This window comes from Setaria viridis, chromosome 3, assembly GCF_005286985.2.
Source record: "Setaria viridis chromosome 3, Setaria_viridis_v4.0, whole genome shotgun sequence".
Classification (NCBI taxonomy): domain Eukaryota; kingdom Viridiplantae; phylum Streptophyta; class Magnoliopsida; order Poales; family Poaceae; genus Setaria; species Setaria viridis.
In genome coordinates this window covers 26,524,261-26,534,464 of record NC_048265.2, presented here as the reverse complement: position 1 = coordinate 26,534,464, position 10,204 = coordinate 26,524,261, and the positions used below count along the sequence as shown (strand labels likewise).

The window sequence follows — 10,204 nt, the reverse complement described above, 5'->3', positions numbered from 1 at the left end:
CTGTGGCAGTGTCCTCCTCTTGCGGTCATGGCCGCGGACCTTGTCGCGAAGCGATTGGAGTGGAGGGGCTGGACCTCAACTCACAGGCTTTGGACATCACCGACAACATGTTCTACTTGGACCTCCTGCGCTCGTCGCTGGTCCGCTTGCTTAGGGAGGGTGACTACTCCGGCGCGGGTCGTGGTGCATGTATGCCTTCTGGTTGTGGATGAACAAATAGAGTGGACTTGGACGGGGTAAGGGCAAAGTCGTGGCAACTGACGCTTGATGGAAACAACACACAAAGGTACTTGATGCCTATCTCCTAGCTATTGCCATATTGAACATATTTGTGAGACATGACCTTTATGCATTAATCTCTTTTCTGTATTAATTTTCAGAAGCATGCCGAATGGAGGAAGATGCAATATAGACCTCCAGATAATCTAGATGAGCTTGAAGTGATGTTTGAGAATATTGCCATGGATGGGTCATCTTCTTGCATACCTGGTAAACAGAAGTATCATTTGTACCTTACAAGGAAACGAAGTATCATTTGTCAGAATTTCGACAAGGTCCAAGACCAAGAGGCAAGAAAGAGGTATTCAATTACTTGCACTCATCCCTGTGCAATGTCATTGAGTGATCATTTGGAGTATTGAAGATGAAATAATGGATTTTGTTAGACTTGCCAAGTTACCCGATGAACAAACAAAGCAAAATAATATTTGCTTTCATGGCCCTGCATAATTTTATTCGTGAAAGTAAGATGAGGGATAAGACTTTGATACGTGTGATCAAGATGAGGAGTACATGCCAATACCGGCGGCATCTTCTTCTCAACAAAGTGGTGCTAATAATCATTTAGGTGACGAAGATGTTGACATGAATGGGTTCAGAGATTCTATAGCAAATTCTTTGGTTGCTAAAGAAGAGTAAAGTTATTGTGAAAGGGTGTTTGTATTGATAAATATTATATATGTGTGAACTTGTACACTGATCCATTTATGCATCGTGGATTGTTTCTTTTATCTTATTTACCGATGATCAGCAGCCGTATCTTGACAACAAATGGTAGCAAAGGCATAATAGGCATGTATCAACCATAAAATCTGATTCTGAAATCCAGGGATCAAGGTCATCTGGATTTTGCCCATAATCCAGATTTTGGAAATCCAACAAAATACAGCTTTTGAAAATCCATAATCGAATGCAAAATTCAACCGCAGCTCCGAGCCTCCGACGGTCCAACCGAACCCCGAACCGAGGCGCGTCCCGCCGTGTGGCCCCCACGCCGGCAGCTGCGAAGGATGATGGGTACGAAATTACCTCTCTGCCCCCGTGAAAAATATGACACGAATCTGCCGCTGACGTGGGCACAGTGATTCGGTTAGGTCGGATGGCGCATGGGTCAACGCAGTGGGGCCCTGGCCCTGCATGATGAGTCAAATCCGCTTCGGATTTCAAGGCTCATGTCCCTGACAGGGTGGGTCCTCACGGGCAGTGCGCTGCCACGACCACGGGCCGCCCCCCTGGCCCCTGCAGCACCCTGCACGCTGCATGCCTATGCAGCTAGCCAGCTGGAGTGTCCAGACCTGCTCTCTCTCTCTCTCTCTCTCGATGTGCCAGCGACTGATCAGACGAAAGGTGCTACTTCCATTTGGCTTCGCAAGCATGATGCGAGGCCACTGTCGATGCCAAGCGAGGTGCTTGAGTTGCCAGATGTATGAGAAATCGTAGTGTGAACAAGAGAAATCAACTAATCAAGAGCATATTAGTACTAGTATAGGCAAAGACAAAAGTTTGCAATGGCTTGTTACTAGGAAGTTTTCTCATCTTCCATGTCTTCAATCTTGAATCATGGCCAAAGTTCGAAGTGGTGTGTTTGTTACTTGTTCATATATGAGTTCAAAATAATAATGATGTTTTTTGTTTGGTTGGGTGAATTGTACTGACCCATCCCACTTAATACATTGTTCTACTAATTAAAGTGAACCATATAGTATTAGAAAATTGGTTGAACCCCACCATCTAGGATCATCTATACATACACCATATGGTGCATGCAACCAAACACACCCATAATGGATCACCTCAACTATCAAAACTATTTTACTGTTTATCTCAATAAAGTAATTGACTTTTTATGGTATTCGGTATGCTTTGATGACACTATTTCTATCAACTAATGGTTATGGTATTCGGTATGCTTTGATGACATTATTTCTATCAACTAATGGTTATACTAATCATCCACAAAATATAAGGATTTTATGACGTCATTATGGTTTACAATATACTGTTTTGACCAATAGTGCCTATAAAGATAATTTATCATGAATAGAAAAAAGTTACATATCAGAATAGTGGTTTCATGATAAATCTGGTATCATAATTTTTACATTATCAATCTTTCTTATTAACAATCAAAGTTAAAAATATTTAACTTAGGACAAACTAAAAAAACTTATATTTGATAATATATAAGGCTGTGGCATGACTCGGCTATACAACATTGGATCTTGACGCATAAGCTATTTTATACTGTAATGTATGTAGCAACAAAATCATAATAAGGAAATAGTAAATTAAAAATAAACTAAATTATAACAATTTTGTATTACATAATTTATATATTCAACGCTAATTCGTTGGGGGTATTTAAGACAAATCTACGCCTTATTACTTTATATTTCCAAACTATTTCGAAAGCTGATGACAACGAACTTTTAAATGTTTAAACAATGTTATGTATTTGCTACCGCCTACCAACAGTGGTATATTGTCTTTACATAATCTTATATTTCTAGATAAGTATAGCTTGACAAAATTTTGTAACGAAATACGGATCCTATTGGATGAACTAGAACTAATTTTTACGTAGGTAGGATTAAATTTTAGCTGGTTAAAAGATAGATGGCTAAAAATTAGTCCAAGATAATTTGAATCCATTACAAAACATTAGTTGGGTACAGAGCAAATACCATGCTGCCTCTACTGTGGGTCCCACGGAGTTTATCTTGCCATCCTTTTGTCCTTTTGCACGGTATCTCTCTCTCATTATAGGGTGTTTGGATACTATGTGCTAAACTTTAGCAGTGTCACATTGAATGTTCGGATGCTAATTAGGAGGACTAAATATGAGCTAATTATAAAACTAATTGCAGAACCCTGTGCTAATTCGCGAGACGAATCTATTAAAGCTAAATAATTCATCATTGTAGCACTACATTGTCAAATCATGGACTAATTAGCCTTAATAGATTTGTCTCGCGAATTAGACTCCATCTGTGCAATTATTTTTGTAATTAGACTATGTTTAATACTTCTAGTTAGTGTCAAACATCCGATGCGACATGTGCTAAAGTTTAGCAGGGTGTATCCAAACAGGCCCTGTACTCTTCGCCGACCTCTCTAGATTTCTCTCTCTTCGAATCGTGGGGCGGTGGCAGCTCTTGGTGCATGCGAAGAGCTTGGACCCTCGGGAGCGACGTCTGAGGGGGTGTTTGGATTCAGGAGCTAAAGTTTAGTCCATGTCACATCGGATATTCAGATGCTAATTAGGAGGACTAAACATGAGCTAATTACAAAACTAATTGCAGAACCCCTAGGCTAAATCGCGAGATGAATCTATTAAGCCTAATTAATCCATCATTAGCGAATGTTTACTGTAGCACCATATTGTCAAATCATGGACTAATTAGGCTTAATGGATTCGTCTCACGATTTAACCTAGGGGTTGTGAAATTGGTTTTGTAATTAGCCTATGTTTAATACTCCTAATTAGTGTCCAAATATTCGATGTGACAGGGGTTAAAGTTTAGCCCGAGGATCCAAACACCCCCTCAGTCCTCGTCCCCATTCGGAGCATCCGACCATCTACGTTGAGGGTTAGCAGGAGTGCCACATGTGGCGGTAGATCTGGGCCACGCTGGCAGAGGCAGAGCTCGGCCAAAGGCAGATCTCCGGATCGTGCGGGCGAAGGCTGAGCTCCAGGCACCTCGGTGCCACGGGGATGACGAGCAAGGCTGGCACATACGATGTGGCGGTAGAACTCCTCCGCGGCTCGGCACTGAGCTCGCGGCCTTGTCCGGCACCTCTCCCAGGGCCCAAGCAGCACCTCGTCCGGCTACTTGCTTGCCGCTGCCATCCATGACAAATGCGCGGCAGCGGGCAAGGCGGATCCCCACGGGCGAACGACGACGATGACGAGTAAGGGGGTGTTTGGCTTCAAGGGGTTAAACTTTAGTCCTGTCACATCGAATGTTTAGATATTAATTAGAAATATTAAACATAGTTTAATTACAAAACTAATTGCACAGATGGAGACTAATTCGTGAGATGAATCTATTAAGACTAATTAGTCCATGATTTGACAATGTGGGGGTTACGGTAACCATTCGCTAATGATAGATTAATTAGGCTTAATAGATTTATCTCGCGAATTAGCTCAGGGGTTCTGCAATTAGTTTTATAATTAGCTCATATTTAATCCTCCTAATTAGCATCGAACATCCGATGTGACAGGGCTAAACTTTAGCCCTGGTGTCCAAACAGCCTCTAAGGCAGGCGCATGGGGCTAGGGCTATGATCCGGTAATGTTTGGTGGAGGTGTTTCGGTCATTTCTCGTGCATTCCATGCTTTTGGCTATTTTAGCCCATTTGAGCTCCCTCCTCGCATCTAACGAGTTAGCTCGCACATAGCTAAAGTAGCAACACTTTTAGCCTCCGTTTGGAGCCCTCCGAACTAATTTTTAGCAGTTAATTTTTGGAGGAGATCCAAGCAGAATTGTATCATCAAACTTGTTGCCATTCCTTAGCCGTTGGATAAGCTTCGTCACCGTTTTGCTCTTATCATCGTCAGCCCTGCTACTAGCTAGCTAGCCGCCTACGTTCCTTGACTACGTACCCCAACAGCACATTCATGCCTTGCAGCAAAGCAATCTCACCGCCAGACCGCCTTTTCCTTTAACCGGCACGATCGACCACACATGTCAGCAATTTGATTCGAATCCATTGCCGTTAGATCATTGCATTTGTATATCTAGAACAGTTACACGAGCACCGTGCAGCAGTCCAAAACATACTCCTAGAACCACAGCCTATTGAGGACCACGTACGTACGGCGCAGATCGCAGGGGATCCAAACCTGGACGGTACAGATGTACAGCCTGATCCTTGATCGATCGTGTTTAATTGGCCATTTAATTTGTACGTCGCGAGTAGTTATTGGAGAATGATAATGCCCTGACGATACCTCCGTGCTTGCGTTGTGTATACGTACTGGTACTGTCCCGTCCTGTCCTCCCACGTTCTCTCTGCCCTCAAATTTTAGGACTCCTCCGATCCGATGACATGAGCGGGGTGTTTGGCTACACCGTCCCAGACTTTTAGTACCTATCACATCAGATGTTTAGATACTAATTAGAAGTATTAAATATAATCTAATTACAAAACTAATTGCACAGATGAAGTCTAATTCGTGAGACGAATCTATTAAGCCTAATTAGTTCATGATTTGACAATACGGTGCTACAGTAACCATTTGCTAATTAGAAGTATTAAATATAATCTAATTACAAAACTAATTGCACAGATGAAGTCTAATTCGTGAGACGAATCTATTAAGCCTAATTAGTTCATGATTTGACAATGCGGTGCTACAGTAACCATTTGCTAATGATGGATTAATTAGGCTTAATAGATTCGTCTCGTGAATTAGTATAGGGGTTCTGCAATTAGTTTTATAATTAGCTCATGTTTAGTCATTCTAATTAGCATCCGAACATCCGATGTGACACTCCTAAAGTTTAGTACCTCGTATCTAAACACACTTCGGGAGCTCTTAGCACATACTCCCTATGTCCCTTTTTAAGTATCGCTCGGGAATCGTGTTTCCCTCACAGTCATGCTTCCCGAGCGACACTTAAAAAGGGATGGAGGGAGTAGTTCATAATATGAATAACCTCATTCGTTATCCCCACGTAATCTTGAAGTACATACATGGGACTATCTATTGAGAGATAGCTCTTCTCTTTTCTATTAAAATATAAAAAAATATTCTATGAGATAGCTTATATGCAACTGTTAGAGGAGGGCTTAGGGGGTGTTTGGATAACATGTGCTAAACTTTAGACGTGTCATATCGAATTTTTGGATGCTAATTAGGAGGACTAAATATGAGCTAATTATAAAACTAATTGCAAAACCCCTGAGCTAATTCGCGAGACTAATCTATTAAGGCTAATTAATTCATCATTAGCAAATGGTGTCAAATCATGGACTAATTAGACTTAATAAATTCGTCTCACGAATTAGACTCCATCGGTGTAATTAGTTTTATAATTAGACTATATTTAATACTCCTACTAATTAGTATCAAATATCCGATGTAACAGGTACTAAAGTTTATCACGTGTGAGCTAAACATGCCCTTACCCAATCTGCTAGTACCAGTTTTTCGCTCCAGGGTCTCGTCTGAAATTTTTATTCTCTTAGAGCAGTCACATCACCAAGTGTAGAAATTCGGCCTGGTTTAGTTCCTCTTGCTTGTTTTTAGCACCCGTCACATCGAATGTTTAGATACTAATTAGGAGTATTAAACGTAGACTATTTACAAGACCCATTACATAAGTGGAGGCTAAACGGTGAGACGAATCTATTAAGCCTAATTAGTCCATGATTTGACAATGTGTTGCTACAGTAAACATTTGCTAATGATGGATTAATTAGGCTTAATAGATTCATCTCCCCGTTTAGCCTTCACTTATGTAATAGGTTTTGTAAATAGTCTACGTTTAATACTTCTAATTAGTATCTAAACATTCGATGTGACACGTGCTAAAAATAAGCAAAGGAAACCAAACGCTCCCGAACCAGCGCGTGAGCGGCGATGGCCGGCCACGCTCGTTCGCGGAGCGGCGCTGCCCAGGCACGGGGGACGAGAGGGTGAGGCTGGGGCAGAGCCGGCGAGCTGGCAGTGCGGTCGCGGCGCCACGGCGGGATCTAGCCATGACAAATGGGCACAGTTGCCGGCGGCGGGGCACTGGGAGGCGCACGCTCGGCAGCGCCGGCGAGCTCAAGGGCGGAGAAAGCCACGACGGCGAGCGGGCAGGTGAAGGGCTCCGCGCGGGAGGTCCGAGTCCAAATCGAAGTCCTACAATCCAAATCGAAGCACAAATGCTTACTCATCGAAGCACAAATCCTTACTCTGCCGCATAAATCGCACATTTTAGAATGAAATGTGCATGCTTGCATTTGGTGCCGTTGATGGCTTGGTCGCCGGTGCTTACAAAAAATCGACGATTGGATAGTGTGAAGGAGCTAGCTAGCGAAGCATAGGAGGAAGACAGGAGCAGGCCGTTCTCGTCATTAGGGAAAGGGAGGTTGCAGCGTGAGCAAGTTGCAAGCTCGCCGATGAAAAAAAAATGGGGGACAACGGCCGGACAGGGGAGGCTCATCCGCCGCATTGCTGGCTTGCTGCTTCGTACTGTTGCGGCACTTGCCGTTGTGCCCTTCGCGCTGTGCTCACTGCATCTCGGATTTGGATGCAGCACCGCACCAGGAGCAGCGCGCGACGACTCTGCACCGTCAGCGGGCCGCACGCGGGCGAGAGATACCAATTAGAAACTAAGGGCGTGATTGGTTGCCCACGTCCCACCGTCCGCTGCATGACCCCGAAGCATCCCGTGCACTCTCGCGTGTTCGGTTGCTCTCCCAGAACCGAAACGGCGCACCCCCCCCCCCGTTCGTTTCCCCCACTCCATCCCGCATCGCCCTGTCCGCCCAGAGGGCTCCTTCGCTCGCGAGCCGGGATGGAGCGATGCTGGCGGGAAGATTTGGATGGAGGGCGGGAGATGGCGCCGTATCGGGGCTAAAGGCGCGGGAGGTTACGGTGACCTCCCATCCTCGGGCCACTTTCTTCGCTCCCCTCCTCCCCGGTGCGCCTTCTCCTCTTCCTCCTCCTGTTCGACCTCGGTTCGCTGGTGGCTCGAGGTACTCCGGCGGCGCCCTGTGCCCCCGCCGGTGCTGCGACGGTACATCTCCCCCTCCTCTTTACGCTGCTTCATCCCCTCTCCCCCGCTGATCTGTCGATTCGTATTTTTTTGGTTGGTGTTGATGAACCCTAGGTTATTGTTCTGTCAGATCCGTGCGCTCCTTTTGTGGATTTAAGGTTGTGATGAACCCTAGGTACTTTTCCGATGCAGATCTATGGTTCTCACATGTGTAGAGGTCGATCTGATTTTTTTTTGGTTCTTGTACCATCCTATATGTGGGTCGGGGTCCTCCGGCGGCACCCTGTGCCTCCGCCGGTCCTTCGACGGTACATCTTGGTTGGTTTTCATGAACCCTAGGTTGTTTGTGCATCTGCATTTATGGTTTTCATGAACCCTATGTTCGTTCTTATGCGGATCTATAGTTGTCATGTATATTTGTCGATCTGATTTCTTGTGTCCTAAAATCATGCCTTACTGCTTTGCAACCAATCACGTCCTATTGAGCTGAGTAAAGTGCCTAGGTCGATGATGATTCCTTGCCGCCGGAGGAGCACCTTCGGGTGTGGCAGCCGCGTCTAGGATAAAATGTAGTTGAGAATGTTTGCTTGCTTAACAACATGACCCCAAGTTCTTGTATACTGAGCTCTAATGAACACTGCATTGTATTCTTAGACATGGACTTGCAAGGTAGGTGCTGGGCTGCGGCTGCTCTTGTTGCTGCTGTTGCTGCTTGGTTTTTCTTGTGGTTTAGAAGGAGAAGTGAGGATGCTCGATCTATTACCTATGGTCCCATGGCAGAGAGGGATAGAGAGAGGAATAGCAACCTCATGAATCTGATGATGTGCATTGTGTCAACCTGCTAAGGATGAGAAGGGCACCTTTTTTCCAACTGTGTGACCTGTTTCGGTCTAGAGAGTTGATTGTGGATAGCATCCATGCCACTGTTGAAGAACAGGTAGCAATGTTCTTGCATGTAGTGGGACACAACCAAAGGTTCAGGGTCATTAACATGACATTTAGGAGGTCACCTGAAACTATCAGTAGGTTCTTTCATCAAGTCTTGTATGCAGTTGGTGAGTTGAGAAATGAGTTGATTGTTCCACCATCCACTAGTGTCCATCCTAGGATCCTTGGCAGCAGGAGATGGAACCCATATTTCAAGGTTGATGGCCCTTTCCTAATTGCAAACCAATTGACCTGACCCATATGGTAGCAACCTGTTAATATGACTTTTTATTTTTAGGATTGCATAGGAGCAATTGATGGGACACATGTCTTAGCTAGAGTGCCTTTGAAGATGCAAGCTACCTTTAGAGGCAGGAAGCACACCATCACTCAGAATGTACTGGCAGCAGTGGACTTTGATCTAAGGTTCACATATGTGCTTGCTGGTTGGGAGGGATCTGCACATGATGCTCTGATTTTATCAGATGCTCTTGAAAGGGCAGATGGTCTTACAGTCCCACAAGGTACCATAACTCACATACACACATGCCAACAATACTTGCACACACTAAACTGATAAACCGTCTCCATTTGTTACATTGTCTAGGGAAATTCTATCTTGTGGATGTTGGATATGCAGCCAGGCCTGGGTTACTACCGCCATATCGTGGTACAAGGTACCACTTGAGGGAGTTTGGTTCAAATAGGCCACAAAATCAAAGAGAGTTGTTTAACCTGAGGCATTCTTCTCTTAGGGTGACAGTAGAGAGGGCCTTTGGTGCTCTAAAGAATAGATTCAGAATCCTTGATAACAAGCTTTTCCATCCTTACAAAACCCAAGTTAAGTTGGTTCTTGCCTATTGTATTCTGCACAATTGGATACTTAGGCATGGACAAGATGAACATGTTCCCACTGAAGCTGCTTGGACTCCTAACTCCACTGATACCCCCTCGAGCCAGAACATAGTCCTGATAATGGAACCTGGGCACAGCAAAGGGATGCATGGGCTGCACAAATGTGGCAGAATAGGGGATCTTCTAGAGTTTAATTGCACTTAAGTACTTGGGGTCATGTACTGTTAAGTAGCATTGATGAATTTGTAATATGTTCTGAGACCTTGGTACTTTGCTATGATGTGTAACTGCAATCATGAACAATACAACTTGGTATGATATTTGCATGCAGTACTTACTTTCCTGTTTGATTTCTAAGTGCTTTGGTGTTTCTTTTTGTGATGGTATGATGGTTAGGACATGGCTGTGATGGGTGAGGATGTGGTTGG

At 44.3% G+C, this 10,204-nt stretch overlaps 1 pseudogene; it reads left to right on the top strand.

The window, feature by feature from the left end:
* Positions 1-6,990: 6,990 nt before the first annotated feature.
* LOC140222222 (protein ALP1-like) lies at positions 6,991-9,970 on the top strand (annotated as a pseudogene).
* Positions 9,971-10,204: the final 234 nt, after the last annotated feature.